General features: G+C 52.4%; 1 long non-coding RNA gene across 2 annotated transcripts in view; it reads left to right on the top strand.

The window, feature by feature from the left end:
• Positions 1–15,884, top strand: part of LOC143807332 (uncharacterized) — a 227,352-nt gene that overhangs the window by 34,089 nt on the left and 177,379 nt on the right. The window contains exon 2 of one of the 2 annotated variants that reach the window (XR_013221700.1): positions 1,360–1,457. The exons of the other annotated variant lie outside the window; for it this stretch is intronic. This is a non-coding gene — a long non-coding RNA (uncharacterized LOC143807332). The remainder of the gene's footprint in view (positions 1–1,359; positions 1,458–15,884) is intronic. 2 annotated transcript variants of the gene reach the window in all.

The following is a 15,884-nucleotide window of genomic DNA, read 5'->3' as shown; positions in this document are numbered from 1 at the left end:
AAGAAAAGCAATAAAAAGACGCCTGCCCAGCTAAGGCGTCTAGACAAGCGCAGACAGGATAGGGAGCTGGGCGAGCCTCGGGCTACTGGGGCGGCCCCTGTCCTTGATGCCAGTCTTGCTGCTGAGGCCCCAAGGGATGATGAGTTGGATGAGGAGGTCAGGAGGATCCACAGGGAGGAGAATGCCACTGCCTCAGAGTCCTCCCATTATGAAAGTATGGATGAGGATAATAGGCAGTGGCTAGAGGACAAGCGTAAGCTCGGCACCAAAAAGAAGAGAAAGAAGGGAGAAAAAAAAAAATCTTCTCTCACTCTGACCAAGGTACCTAAGGAAGGAAAAACCGACTCCCCTCTGGTTGGTCTTTCTAACCGGTTCCAAGCCCTTGAAAACATCTCTTCCTCTGAGGGGGAAGCTGAGGGTGAGGTTCTGGCTTCGGCTGGGCTCACAGGGGGCGCCGAGTCTCCTCCTTCTGGGAACATAATATCTTTGGAGGGAGGGACTGGCCCAGAGTCCGGAGACGAGGACGAAAAAAATAAAAAACGCGTGGAAATGGATACCTCCATGTCATTAAAGAGGGGGAAGGATTCCTCCTCTGAGGCAGAGGATAAGGGGAGTGGGAAAAAGAAAGCCATCTAACTCAATCACCAATGATGGCGGAACCCACTCCGTTGACGCTGGCGTCCATTAATGTCGCCAGCATAAAGTCAAATACAGCTAGATTTGCGGCCTTTGATTTTCTCAGCCGGGTTGAAGCTGACATTTTCTTTTTGCAAGAGACCAGGCTGCCAAACATGGCAGATGTGTTTAAAGCTAAGAGGGAGTGGAGACTCGGGCCCTCCTATTGGTCTCTTGCAGCCAAGCCGTATAGCGGAGTGGCGGTCCTTTTTACCGCACCGGTGGAATTCCGACGGGTTATTGAGTTAGAAATGGGGAGGTGCCTAATCTTAGATGTCCTCATGAAGGGACAAGAGCTCCGGCTCATTAACATCTATGGTCCCCAATCTAAGTGGAACCGGAAGTGTCTCTTTATGAGGATCAAGCCCTACCTTTTTACAAGTCGGCAGGTTGTCTTTGGAGGGGACTTCAATGCTGTCACGAGGCCCCGAGATAGAGGAGGTTCCAGAGACAAGCTGACTTACGATAGCGTCGCCCTTAATAGTATAGCTAGTGAGGCTCGCCTGGTGGATGTCCACATTCGGCACACCCCAGGCCACGAGGGGTTCACCTATCATAGAGGTAACTGTAGGTCCAGAATAGATAGGTTTTATTTAAAGGAGGAAGCTGTCTCTTCAGCAGTGTCTGTTGTTGAGGTGGAGTTCTCCGACCACTGTTTAATTTTGTTTTCTCTGAATGTTACAGAGACCCTCCGGATGGGAAGAGGCTTTTGGAGGCTCAATTCGTCTCTCTTGGAAGAAGCGGAGATAAGACAGTCCTTTGAGGATTTTCTTCAGAGCCAGGTACCCTTACTGGATCTTTGTAGTAGTAGGTCAGAGTGGTGGGAGATGTTCAAGGAAAGGGTGGCGAGATTCTTCCGCCAGCTCTCGAGCCTCAGGAGTCTGAGCAGGTACCGCCTGTATCAGGGTCTGAGGAGGAAACTCAAGCATCTTGTCTCAACTGGAGGTAGCCGCGAGGAGATCTCCAGAGTGAAATCTTTGCTTATGAGGTGTCAGTACGATAGACACGCATCTTTGGTTTTTGAGAGGGATTACGGGAAGTACCGCTCGCCCGACCCTTACAGAAACTGCAAGATGTCAGTAAATAGTAAAGTGGTTACAGAACTGGTCGACACTACGGGGTCCCTGAGGCGATCCAGATCAGGGATACTGGAGGTTGTCAGATCCTTCTACTCGCACCTCTTGGGGAAGAGGGATCTTGATTGGGATGAGATGTCGGCTTTCCTGGCAGAAGCTGTCCCCGAACCAGGGGTAGACCCCTCTCTTGACGTTTTGACAGAAATGATCAGGGAAGAGGAAGTTCAGTTGGCGATTGAAGGGCTTGCCCCCAAAAAATCGCCTGGTCCAGATGGCTTAACATCTGAATTCTATAAGACCTTTAAGGACGTTTTGGTTCCCCTCTTGACTGAGGTATTCAATGAGTGTCTTTCCTCGGGCACTCTGCCGAAGTCAATGAGGAGGTCTGCTCTGATCATCTTGTCAAAGGGTAAGGACCCGTCTTGCATTGAGAATTGGCGTCCCATAGCGCTTCTCAATGCAGACAGGAAGGTTCTGGCAAAGGTACTGTTTAATCGGCTGGTGAAATTTGCACCCCGACTCCTTTCGGGGGCCCAGCATTGCTCTGTTCCAGGCCGCAGCACATTTAATGCTGTGCTCTGTGTCCGAGAGGCAGTGGAGCAGGGTAGGGCTGGTCACTGGAAGGGGTACATGCTGTCACTGGACCAGGCAAAAGCGTTTGATCGGGTTAATCACGAGTACCTCTGGTCCGTCCTTCTGAGATATGGCCTGCCGGGGGGGTTTGTTGATTGGCTCAAGACCTTGTACAGTGGGGCAGAGAGTTTCCCGCTTGTGAATGGTTGGATTGGTAGCTCTTTTGAGGTTGGGTCCGGTGTTCGCCAGGGTTGTCCCTTGAGCCCGCTGCTGTACGTGTTTGCGATTGACCCTCTTCTTAGGAGGGTGGAGCGTGGACCGTTGGCCGGGATCGGGATGGATCAGGCAGCACCGGAGGCCACTCTGAGGGTGGTGGCGTATGCCGATGATGTCACTGTGTTTGCTTCCTCTCACGAGGAGGCAGGGTGGCTGATGTCAGGGGTAGATCGCTACTCGGAGGCATCCGGGTCCAAGATCAACCGGGATAAGTGCGAGAGTCTCTGGCTGGGAGGAGGAGATCCTGGTTTTGATCTCCCGGACACCCTTCCAGGACCCAAAGTCTCTGCAAAAGTCCTTGGCATCGAATTTGGCCAGGGGGATTACCCCAAACAAAATTGGGACAGCAGGCTAGAGATCGCCACTCAGAAGGTGAACCAATGGAAGGGTTGGTCTTTGACCCTAAGGGAAAGGGTAAACCTGATCAAAACTTACCTGCTCCCTTTACTGATTTATCTGGGCAGTGTGTGCATCTTGCCGGAATCTCTCTGGACTCGGGTCTACAGTTTGTTCTTCCAACTGTTATGGGGGAATAGACTGAACCTGGTCAAGAGGGAGGTTACTTACCGTACGAGGAGACTAGGAGGGTTGGGTATGGTCAACCCTGTGGTATTCCTTGTGGATACCTTCATTAAGATCAATATCGCAAACCTCTGGAAAGAGAGGGCTCCTCCGTGGGTATTCTCCTGTAGGGGATGGTTTCAGCCTTTCTTCCAGGAATGGGAGACAGGAGGGCAAGTGAAGGATCTTCGCACACCGCATGGACATCTTCCGGCTTACGCTACCTTGGTTCTGAAGGTAATTCGTCGGTGGGGTCTGGGAATGTGGGAGATCAGGACTCTGCCAAGGAAACTACTTGACAGTAGGGTTCTTTTGACCCATTTCCAGAGGCCTCTGGCGCTCAGGGACTGCCCAAGTCGGGATCTTGGGGTGGGTTTGCATCTTTTGAATTCTATCAGGATCCCCTCGAAGTTTTGGGACTTGGCTTGGCGCTGCTTCCATGGGAAACTGTGTGTGAGGGACAATCTGAAGTGTAGGAGCTCTGAGGACAGGAATTGTCCTCGGGAGCATTGTGGTACCTTGCTGGAAAGCATGGACCACTTCCTGCTTCATTGTCCCTTCAACACAGAGGTGTACAACAGGGTGGGCGCCTTCATTGGCTGGTCTCGGCTGGCCGGTCTCTCCTATGCGGAATGGGCCTATGGAGCATTCGGAGACCTGGGTGGTCGGGACCGCTGCACCTTATTTCTAGTTAGCGCAGTGGTTAGGTATCACACGTGGAACGCACGGTGCTTAGTATCGACGCAACGAAAAATCCTCCCAGTGGACGATGTGTTTAGGACCATACTCGGTGACGTGGTGAAGGTGCGCTCTCTGGAGTATGGGAGACTGGGCGCACGGAGGGCCGCGCTCCTCTGGAGGGGCTTTTCTTTTAGTGTGCCCTAGTCTGGTCATCTCCTTTCCTGGTGGTGGGCTGATGCTGACACTGTAGATTTTTGTTTTGTTTGATTATACAGTGATGTAGGGCTGCAGGCGCCGAACTTGGGCTTCGTGAGTTGTGATTATTGTGGTGTGTGCTGCTGTATATATTGTATATATTGTATATGGGGATATAGATTTGGGTGTAGGTGTTAGGTTGGGTGGTGGGAAAGGGGGGGAGGTGGGTTTATCTTGTGGGACTATGGGACACTGGGTTGTTTGGGGGAAAAACTGGCACTGCCTGATCTGGCCTATGGACGTTGGACATGGACTCAGGCATGAGACGCAGGACCAGCTCTCAGGTCAGTGCGGGGGGTTGGGAATGGAGGATAGCTTGTAGTATTGTATATATTTGTAGTTATTTTATTTAAAACTAAAAAGAAAAAAAAAGTTAATGTATATAGTCTGTTTGCCATTGTTTATTTTATTTATTATTTTGTTTGGTGACCGGACCTGAAAATCAAAGTAGTTATTGTTCTGTATATACTGTATAATATGTGTGAGAGGAGAGAATGAGCGGCTGGACCAGTATTCAGTATATTGATTATTTTCTGGCTAATATTTTTGTTATGTTTTCTGCTATTATTGTTGTTATGTTTTTCATTTTTATAATAAAAGATCTACAGGATGTAACTCAGGATCAGTAATGTAATGTATGTACACAGTGACTGCACCAGCAGAATAGTGAGTGCAGCTCTGGTGTATAATACAGGATGTAACTCAGGATCAGTAATGTAATGCATGTACACAGTGACTGCACCAGTAGAGTAGTGAGTGCAGCTCTGGGGTATAATACAGGATGTAACCCAGGATCAGTAATGTAATGTATGTACACAGTGACTGCACCAGCAGAATAGTGAGTGCAGCTCTGGAGTGTCATACAGGAAGAGGCGGAGCCTGCTTGCCGTGTGCTCTGTGTGTGCTGCCTAGAGAGAGCTCCTGGGAAGGGAGGTAAAGTTTTTCATCCAGGACTTTTTGTCTGCCCCCTTCCCAGGAAAGAAGGCTCATTTTGAGTCTGGCCTCCGGGGCTGGGCCCCCGGCTCCCACCTCCCGGTCCAAGCCGGTGGGGGAGTGGGAGGACTCCAACTCCGGCTAGGGTCACAAGATCTGGTCAAGGAACAGGCAAGGGATCCAACATGAAGACCTGTAGGACCCCTGAGGCCGCGGCGGCTCCTTCCCCCGGAGGTAGGCCTGGTACGAGCAGGGGTGCTGCAGCAGTGTCCCTTGGTTGGGGCACCAAGGCGGCTAGAGAATCCGCCGTGGGCTATGGTTCCCGCATCCATGCGCACCTCTGCGAGTATGAGGATGCGTCAAGGAAGCTAAAATCCCTCTGGGGGAGTTGAGGGTAGCTAAGGAGAGGTCTGACAGGGCCTCCGGTAATAATAAGGCCGAGATATCCGCCGCGGTCAAGAAGATCAAAAAATCCATACAAGACCTGGAAAGCCGGAGATGAGAGATCCTGGATGGCAGCGGGCCCTTCCGTGAAAAGTTGGAAAATGATGACCGGTTCAGAGCCATGACCGGTGGGGCACCGGAGGGGTCACGGAGCTCCGGCCAGGTGGTGGAGGAGGATGATGAGGAAGAGGAATGCGAGGAGGAGGTCGTGCCCTACCCACCGCCTGGTGGCCTGGTAAGAGATCTCCAGGCGTCGTATAGCGGGATAGCCCCCGAGCAGGTGGCTCTCCCGTCAGATTCTGGCCCTTCACGGGACAGCGGGAGCAAGGGGGAGGATGAGGATGGTGGTAGTAGCAGCAGTGAGGGGGGCTGCCTCATCATGCAGCAGATCCGGCAGATCGAGTCCCCGGTCCGTTTTAACCAGCTGAGGTTCGGGGGTGAGATCTGCGAGGACGAGGCAACCAGGAGGGGGATGAAGAGAAAGGCTAAGAAATGGAATAAGAAGAAAACATCTACTGTGCAGAAATTTGTGTATGTCCCCCTCTCTGGGGCCCCCCGATCCCGCTGTGCAGCACCCGCTACCCACCCCGGCTTGGCCTCTGATGTGGGTTCGCAGCGAGGGAGCAAGGAGATTACAGGCCATGACACGCAGGGCGCTGCCTCTGTTTGTGGTAACGGAGGGGGTAGTGATGTGTCTGATATGGAGCATGATGTGGAAGGTGGGCAGGAGAGTGACAGCCGGGACCGCATCTCTGGCGGTGAGCGCTGGGGTGTCTGGGTCCCCCACTTACGGATCCGCTAAAACGATCGCTTCTGGGGACCCAGGCACCTAGTAAAGTAAAGAGGGAGGGGCCTGCGGCTCCGGCAGAACCGGCTCATAAAAAGAAAATGGTGGGGGCTCCCCTGGCGGGGTCTGTGGTGAAGTCGGGGCCTCCTGCATTGGGGGCACCGCCGCTGGTGGATGCTGAGGGGGATTGGCCTAGCCTGGGGCCGGCTGCTGGAGTTGCTGTGGCCAGGCTGTTTGTGGTCCAGGGTGTGGTGGTGAGGGGCGCTGTGCCCCAGGGGACTCGTACTGCTGGGGGGATTCCTGGGGGTGGATCCAGCTCTGGGTCGGCTCTGGGGGTCCCGCTGCGGCTGGTCTCAGGGGGCGTGGCCTCCTCGGCACCCGCTGCCCATGTAGGAGCAGCTTTGGATAGCTGTGCGGCTAGAGGCTGGGGGCGTGGCTTCCCAAGGAAAATAAAAAAAATGGTCTTAGCTACTGTCAGCAATGGAGCAGGGACTGCAGCTGCAGCAGACAGCAGCAAGGGCGCCTGCCTGGCGGGGTCCCCTAAGTCTGGGGGCTTACCTGCAGTGGGGCCTCTGGTGACAAAGCAGGATGGAGCTGGAGGCGGGTCTGCACCTGGCTTCCTACCTGCCAGTGGGGGAGGAGGCTCTGTGCCTGCTGCGGTGGAAAGTCAGGCAGTGCTGCTTAAAACCTATGGCAGCGTGACTCTTAAAGGGACACAAGCGCTGTGTGTGCCAAACCCCCCAGCAGGGAAGATGCCACCAGTAGGTGGCGGTAGCAGTGGGGAAACAGAACCTGGAAATACCCAAAAGGTGAGGCAAAATAATATTGACCCCAGTGTGCACGTGAGTGAGAGTGGGGTGACTGATGGAGTGGATGAGGAGGGTGCGGGTATGGAAGCGTCTGTGGTTGAGGATGCGAGTGCCAGTGCGTCTAAGGTGGCAAGTGTGAATAGGGTGGCAAGTGTGAGTACGGTGTCTGATGGTAGTTGGAGAAGGGGGAAGGGGGCCGGTCCATCTGCCCCCCCAGCCACAGGTTCTCTGAGTTATTCGGGGGGGGGGGGCTGGAGCCTCGGGGTCTAGTCAGGGGGTTTCCTCGCCTCTGGACCTCAGGGATAGCGTCTTGCGGCGCCGTTTCCTGGAGGCCCTCAAAAAGGGAGAACGGACGATCGAAGTAGAGGGAAGAGTGGTGGACTTGGCCTTTTGGCTGGATAGACACGGCCTGGCTGCCTTCCAAGATAAAAGGGAAGGGGAAACAGTTTGGTCCCTCCCGACAGCCGGGCAGGAGGTGGCCAGGCGGAATGTGGTCCGTCTTCGGTGGAGGGGCAGTGAAGTGTGCCCGCCAAGGGCGAGGGTTGTGGAGCTCCTTCTGAAGATGGACTTCAGGGCGATGGACATCTTTGCCCTGATTCATCCGTTTGGCACCTCCTTCTTCGATGTCAGTTTTGTTCGGCCAGAGGGCTTGGAGCTTTTCTGGTCGAATTTCGAACTGGCAAAGGGGGTGCCCGGCTGGCGAGACTGCCGTGCAGGCGGTGTCTCACCAAAATAGTGTAAAGAGGGTGACCGTTCTGACAAGTAACGAGTCCCTCTCTGGGGTCGACATAATGACGTGACTTTCCCGTTATGGGGAAGGCACCGAGGTCCCTAAAAAAAATAGGGACGAGTTTGGCATTTGGTCAGGGGGCTGGACCTTCATGGTAAAGTTGAAGGTTTCAGGAGGTACGGTCACCCACATCCCCTCCTCAGCATTTCTGGGGAGGGACAGAATCCAGATCTTCTACCAGGGGCAACCGAAGGTCTGCCACAGGTGCGGGGTAGGCCATCTTGCCGCAGCCTGTGGGGACATTAGGTGTCACCTGTGTGGTGACCTAGGTCACCCGTATAGCAGCTGCCCCCGTTCCTTTTCCAGCACCATCTCTGGCCTGGCAGGGGGGAGCCAAGGGGGGGTCCCCGGTGGTGCAACTTCTGCTGGGGCTGAGGGTGGAGGCGTGAGGGGAGCTGAGGGGTCAGTGAGGAAAGGCGAGGCTGGTACATATGCCCACCAATGGCAACAGGTGAGGTGCCATAAGGGCAGGGGGCAGGATAAGCCTCAGGCAACTGGGGTGATGACTGCCCCCACCCTGGAGGCGGCAGCCGAAGCCTCTGAGGCCCTGGGGGAAAAGGCGGTGAGCAAGGAGATCTGGAGGATGGAGAGGGAGGAGTTGGCTGCTTCTGATAACTCTTCCCAGTATGAAAGTCTGGATGAAGAGGTGGTGGAGCAGCCTAAAAAAAGGGTCACAATCGTACCGGTAAGAGTCGGAAGAAGAGGAAGAACAAGGCTGAGAAATCTAAGCCCCCCCCTGGCCACTAGGGTGCCTACGGAAAGGCTCACCGACTCCCTTCCGATCCCCCTCTCCAATTGGTTCCAAGCCCTCGATGACTTTGCTGTGTCGGAGGTCGAGGGTGAGGGGCCGGACGCAACATCTGGGGTGCCTTCGGGGAGTGGTGAGGTCTGTCCTCCGGGGGATTCACACTCCTCTGGAGGGGGGGACTACCTCGGGGTCCAGGGGCGAGGAATCTATTTCTGGGAAGTTCAGTGCTGTAAAGAAGGATATGGACACCTCGGTGTCTTTAAAGAGGAGGGGTGAGTCGGGCTCCTCCTCATAGGGGGAGAGGAAATCAGGGGGTACGGTTAAAAAACAGGCCATCTAACTCAATCACCCATGATGGCGGGACCTACCCCGTTGACTCTGGCGTCGATTAATGTCGCCAGCATAAAGTCAGATACGGCTAGATTTACGGCCTTTGATTTTTTCACCCGGGTTGAGGCTGATATTTTATTTTTGCAGGAGACCAGACTAACGGACCTGGGGTCCATCTACAAAGCAAAGAGGGAATGGAGGAGTGGGCCCTCATACTGGTCTCTTGCAGCCGAGCCGTATAGCGGGGTAGCGGTCCTTTTTAAGACCACGGAGGTGGAATGCAGACTGGTGATCGAGGTAGAAATGGGGAGATGTTTGGTCCTTGACGTCTTCATGAGGGGACAGGAGCTTCGGCTCATCAATATCTATGGCCCGCAATCTAAGTGGGACCGTAAATGTCTCTTCCTGAGGATCAAGCCCTATCTTTTTACGAGCCGGCAGGTGGTCTTCGGTGGGGATTTTAATACTGTAACCAGACTCCGTGATAGGGGAGGCCCCGGAGACCGGCTGGCTTATGATAGCGTAGCCTTGAATAGCATAGTAAGCGAAGCTCGCCTGGTGGATGTCCACATCCGGCACACCCCAGGTCACGGGGGTTTCACCTTTTTTAGGGGAAACAGTAGGTCTAGGATAGATAGTTTTTTTTTAAAGGAGGAAGCCGTCTCTTCTGCAGTGTCCGCTGTTGAGGTGGAGTTCTCCGATCACTGTTTCATTTTCTTTACTTTGAATGTTACAGAGACCCCCCGGATGGGGAGAGGCCTATGGAAGCTGAATTCGTCCCTTCTGGAAGAGGCGGAAGTAAGACAGTCCTTTGAGGAATTTCTTCAAAGCTAGGTACCTCTCTTGGGTCTTTGTAGCAGTAAGTCTGAGTGGTGGGAGATCTTCAAAAGAAGGGTCGCAAGGTTCTTCCGTCAGCTCTCGAGCCTCAGGGGCCTGAACAGGTACCGCCTGTATCGGGAACTGGGGAGGAAACTCGAGCAGCTCGTCTCGACTGGAGGAGACCGAGAGGAAATCTCCAGGGTGAAGACCTTGCTCAAGGGGTGCCAGTACGATAGGCACACATCCTTGGTTTTTGAGAGGGATTTCGGGAGCTACCGCTGAATTGTAAGATGGTGAGAGGACTGATTGACAGTACGGGGTCCCTGAACAGATCCAAATCAGGGATCCTGGAGGTGGTTAGATCCTTCTACTTGCACCTCTTGGGGAGGAGGGATCCTGATCGGGATGAGATGTCGGCTTTCCTGACTGAAACCATCCCTGAGCCAGGGGATGACCCCTCTCTTCATGTTTTGGCCGAAGCAATCAGGGAAGAGGAAGTGAGACGGGCGATTGATGGGCTCCGGCCCAAAAAGTCACCCGGTCCGGATGGCTTAAGATCCGAGTTCTACAAGACTTTTAGGGACTCTTTGGTCCCCCTCTTGACTGAGGTGTTTAATGAGTGCCTCTCCTCGGACATTCTGCCCAGTTCAATGAGGAAGTCAGCCCTGGTTATCCTGTCAAAGGGTAAAGACTCGTCCCGTATTGAGAATTGACGTCCCATAGCGCTTCTCAATACGGACCGAAAGGTTCTGGCAAAGGTGCTTTTTAATCGGTTGGTGCAGTTTGCGCCCCGACTCCTCTCGGGGGCCCAGCACTGCTCTGTTCCAGGCCGCAGCACATTTAGTGCTGTGCTCGGTGTCCGGGAGGCAGTGGAGCAGGGCAGGGTAGGTCATTGGAAGGGGTACTTGCTGTCCTTAGACCAGGCGAAGGCCTTTGACCGGGTTAACCATGAGTACCTCTGGTCCGTCCTTCTGAGGTATGGTCTGCCTGGGAGGTTTGTTGATTGGTTGAGAGTTTTATACAAAGGGGCAGAGACTTTTCCACTCGTGAACGGTTGGGTCGGACACCCTTTTGAGGTGAGGTCTGGTGTCCGCCAGGGCTGTCCTCTGAGCCCACTGTTATATGTGTTTGCGATCGACCCCCTTTTAAGGAGGGTGGAGCGTGGACCGTTGGTGGGAGTCAGGATGGACCAGGTGGAGCCAGAGGCCGCCTTGAGGGTAGTGGCTTACGCTGACGATGTTTCCCTTTTTGTATCCTCGAGAGAGGAGGCAGATTGGGTGATGTCTGAGGTTGAACGCTACTCGGTGGCATCCGGGTCTATGATCAACCGGGACAAGTGTGAGAGTCTCTGGCTGGGAGGGGGAGATCCAAGTTTTGATCTCCCGGACACCCTTCCAGGGCCTCAGGCCACAGCAAAAATATTAGGCATCAGTTTCGGCCCGGGGGACTATCCCCAGCAAAACTGGGAGGGCAGACTTAAGATTGCCGCCCAGACGGTGGATCAGTGGAAGGGTTGGTCTTTGACCCTAAGGGTACTGTCACACAGTGCAATTTTGATCGCTACGACGGCACGATTCGTGACGTCGCAGCGTCGTATGATTATCGCTCCAGCGTCGTAGACTGCGGTCACACGTTGCAATCACGGCGCTGGAGCGATGCCGAAGTCCCCGGGTAACCAGGGTAAACATCGGGTTACTAAGCGCAGGGCCGCGCTTAGTAACCCGATGTTTACCGTGGTTACCAGCGTAAAAGTAAAAAAAAACAAACCGTACATGCTCACCATCTGATGTCCGTCAGGTCCCTTGCCGTCCGCTTCCTGCTCTGACTGAGATCCGGCCGTACAGTGAGAGCAGAGCGCAGCGGTGACGTCACCGCTGTGATCTGCTCTCACTTTCCGGCCGGCAGGGCAGTTATTCCCCGACATTGGAGGTCCACTGAGGTCCCCTCCACGGAGGAATGGATAGCTGAAATGGATAGATTACATCGTCTGGAGTCGCTGGTGGCGGGTGATGGTGATGCTGCATATGACCAGGGACGCACCTGGTTCCTCTGGCAATCCTTCAAGGAGAGCACGGGGTTCCTGACTTGGCTGCGTACATACTTATAATTCTCAATACGTGTGCGTGTACATTGCTGGGTCTTCCTTAACCCCCCCCCCCCTCCCTCCTTACTCCCATTCCCCCCCCTTCCCCCCCCCCCTTTTTTTCTTCTCTCTTTTTCTCTTTCTTTCCTTTTCGCCTATCTCTACAATTGCTTTTCTTACAGGTTCTGTATTCTGTATATAAGGTCCATGTCCTGAGGTGATTCTCAAGATGAGAAGCATGTACCTTTTATGTGCCAGAGTCCTTGTTCAACTACACTTGTGCTGTGTTCTCAGAGGCGTAATGTATAGCTCTGGACATTGTAATGATTCTTTTTATTGTTTTTCCTGTTCAAAATTTCAATAAATATACTTACTGGAAAAAAACAAAGATAATGTTGAAATTTCTGTCAGCTAAAGTTATTAAGCCCATGTTCCTGTGTATTGCTAATGAGGGTTTCCCCACCGGAATACCTACAACATGCACTGCCCATGACACAGTTAAATAAAGAAGCTGTAATACTCACTAGGAGAGGAGGAGCCCGCTGGCTCCCAACGCGTATCGCTACTCCTGGTAGCTTCGTCAGGGGAAGTATTAAAGCAATAGTCCTGTCGGGTATACACAGTATAAGTGCTCTTACTTCTTTAGCTGATGGTTGCCGGCACCTGTGTGCGGCAGTCATCAGCCTGTGGATCAGTCCATCAGGGTCAAGTCAGATCAACATGATCAAATGAGAAACAGCCCTAATCCAGTGCCAAGGTTTTCACTAAGCCAACATGTAATCAGCAGGCACCTGTACCTCATATCCAGAGCAACATCCATTTGTGCGCTACTCCAATGACCGCAGCCACTGCGCACAAGAAGCCCGCCCCTGTGTCTGCACTTGTCAATCAAGACGGTCATCACGTGAGATCCCAGCTGGATGTGTAAACATCAATCTGCGCCTGCGCTGGGACTCTCCAGCCCCATCACCATTACATACACACCCTTCTATCAGCAACAGCGCATGCTCTGTGCTGATGTAGTTGGTATCCTGGATACCAACCAAGCCGCGCTGAAGGTGGACAGGCGGCGCATGCGCAGTGTGATCGGCCATCCGCCCGATCCACAGTAATAGTGACAAGTCCGTCACTGCGGGCACAGCCACGGCGCTTGATTATTGCCATTTTGCGGCCACACATGATGGGGCATAACCTCATGCAGGTTTGGCAATCGAGTCCTTTAACACGTATAAGCTTATCAATAATAAGCCACAACTACCAGAATGCTTATACAAAACTGCACCAACACTGCATATAGTAATGAAAACTCAATCACCCAGGTTGAGTCCTCACCTAAAATATAGCTTTAAAGCAGGACATGCATAATGGTAAACATCCATAACATGGATATAATATACTGAACAGTTAAATATGCAAAAAAGTCCCTAAATCAGTGGCTAGAAGCCCCCCCAGTCTTTTATGTAGTTTTTAGCGGTATCACCCAATATCCCCGATACTTACCTACTGTTCACTATAGAGATTGGGTCAGTGTTATTACCGCCGGTGTTTAACACCTTAAATATTTTTACAATATGGATGTCAAAAAATAATTTCAAGGCAACAGAAAGCCCGTATATAGAAGGTCCTCATTGAGGCATCCCGGTGAAACCAATCCCAACTGGTATATCCAGCGGGCCTCTAGTCTGAGAAGTTCTCCCTGTCGATCAGTTTTCCGAAAATTATTCGGAACCTTTTGCAGCCCCTGCACCCGTAAGCCATGGGTACTACTGGAGTGTACTTGTAAAAAGTGCATAGCAACCGTGGAGATATTTTTGCCCTTAGACAGGTCCTGTCTGGCACAATTGATGTTTGAAATATGTTGCTGAATTCATTTGCGTAACTCTTGCGAGGTCTGCCCCACATATACCTTAGGGCAAGAACATACAATCACATAGATCAAATTCATTGTCCTACAATTCATATAGTCCCTGAGAGCATGCACTGATGCATCTCCAGGGTTAGTGAAAGAGGAGCCCCTACTCACAAATGGGCAAATATTGCAGTCCCCACATGGGTACATTCCTCTTAAAGTGAGGCCTCTACCCAATCTCATTGTTGGCCTAACAAAGTGGCTCCTAGAGAGTGAGTCCCGTAGGTTAGGTGCTCGTCTTGCCGTCAGTAAGGGACGTATTGGAAGGAGATCTGCTACCTTGGGATCAGTCTTTAAAATGTCCCAGTGTTGTTTGAATAATTCTGAGACATAGTTCCAATGATTGTGAAATGTCATGATGAATCTAAGACTATCATCTGAGTGCTTTTTAGTTGGTTGTAACAGGTTTTCTCTAGGGATGGATTTAGTACGCTGTAGGGCATTTGTGACAATGGATCTAGGATATCCTCTTGCCCGTAAGCGTGTTGAGAGAGATTTAGCCTGGGAGCTGAAGTCACTTTGTCGAGTACAATTTCGTCGGATCCTATAAAATTGTCCAACCGGTAGATTTCTCTTCAGATGATGAGGGTGGAAGCTCTTATAGTCCAGAAGTCCATTAGCAGCCGTACTCTTACGGAAAAGGTCGGTATAGATGGTGTCCTCTTGGCGAATAAGCCTTAGGTCCAGGAATTCCACTGTAGACAAGGACATTTGGAAGGTTAGATGAATATTTAATGAGTTATTGTTCAACATCTGTAGAAATTCCTCAGAACCCTCCCTCGAGCCCATCCAAATAAAGAAAACATCGTCTATAAAACGGAACCAATACAAAATATTCTCTTTGAAGGCCCGTGACGGGTACACGCTGGTCTCCTCCCACCAACCCATGAATAGGTTGGCAAACGAAGGAGCACAGCGGGCACCCATCGCGGTGCCTGATACCTGCCTGTAAAATTAAAAATCAAACACAAAATAATTGTGTGTTAATACAAATTTGAGTAGGCTCAAGAGGAAGGCATTGTGAGGAAGATCCACAGGATGTTCCCATCTCAAGAAAAACTCTACCGCTCTTAGGCTGAACCTAATCAAGAGGGAGGTCACGTACCGCACGAGGAGACTAGGAGGGTTGGGTATGGTCAACCCAGTGGTGTTTCTAGTAAACACCTTTCTTAAGGCAAACATCGCCAACCTCTGGTTAGAGAGGGCTCCTCTGTGGGTATTCTCCTGTAGGGGGTGGTTTCGGCCTTTCTTCCAGGAATGGGAGACAGGAGGGCAGGTAAAGGACCTTCGTACACCTCATGGGCATCTTCCTGCTTATGCTACCCCGGTTCTGAAGGTGATCCGTCGGTGGGGTCTGGGAGTGTGGGAGATCAGGACCATGTCGAGAAGGTTTCTTGACAATAGGGTCCTGTTGACCCACTTTCAGAAGCCCCTGGCGCTCAGGGATTGCCCAAGCCGGGATCTGGTGGTGGGGCTCGGGTTATTGAACTCTAAGCTGATCCCCTTGAAGTTTTGGGACTTGGCTTGGCGCTGCTTCCATGGGAAGCTGTATGTGAGGGACAACCTGAAGTGCAGATGCTCTGATGACCGGGATTGTCCCCGCGAGGAGTGTGACTGTATGCTTGAAAGCATGGAGCATTTCCTGCTTCGGTGTCCCTTTAATACAGAGGTCTACAGCAGGGTGGGTGCTTCCATCGGCTGGCCCAGGCTGGCAGGCCTTTCCTATGCGGCGTGGGCCTATGGGGCATTCAGGTCCCTTGGTGGCTGAGATCGGGGCACTGTTTTCTTAGTTAGTTTAGTAACCAGGTTCCACATGTGGAATGCACGGTGTCTAGTGTCTACTCAGCGGAAAGTCCTCCCCAGGGAAGAGGTGATTAGGAACATCCTGGATGACCTGGCAAAAGTGTGCTTGCTGGAGTTTGAGAGGCTGGGTGCAGGGAGGGCTTCTCTTCTATGGAGGGGTTTCTCCTTTAATGTGCCCTAGGGAGAGTTAGGTTCTGTGTGCCTGTGATAGGGTTGAGTTAGGGTACTGTCACACAGTGCAATTTTGATCGCTACGACGGTACGATTCGTGACGTTCTAGCGATATCGTTACGATATCGCAGTGTCTGACACGCAGCAGCGATCAGGGACCC

This window comes from Ranitomeya variabilis, chromosome 2, assembly GCF_051348905.1.
Source record: "Ranitomeya variabilis isolate aRanVar5 chromosome 2, aRanVar5.hap1, whole genome shotgun sequence".
Taxonomy (NCBI): domain Eukaryota; kingdom Metazoa; phylum Chordata; class Amphibia; order Anura; family Dendrobatidae; genus Ranitomeya; species Ranitomeya variabilis.
Note: the sequence above shows the minus strand (reverse complement) of the source record. Positions and strands in the feature narration are given on the sequence as shown.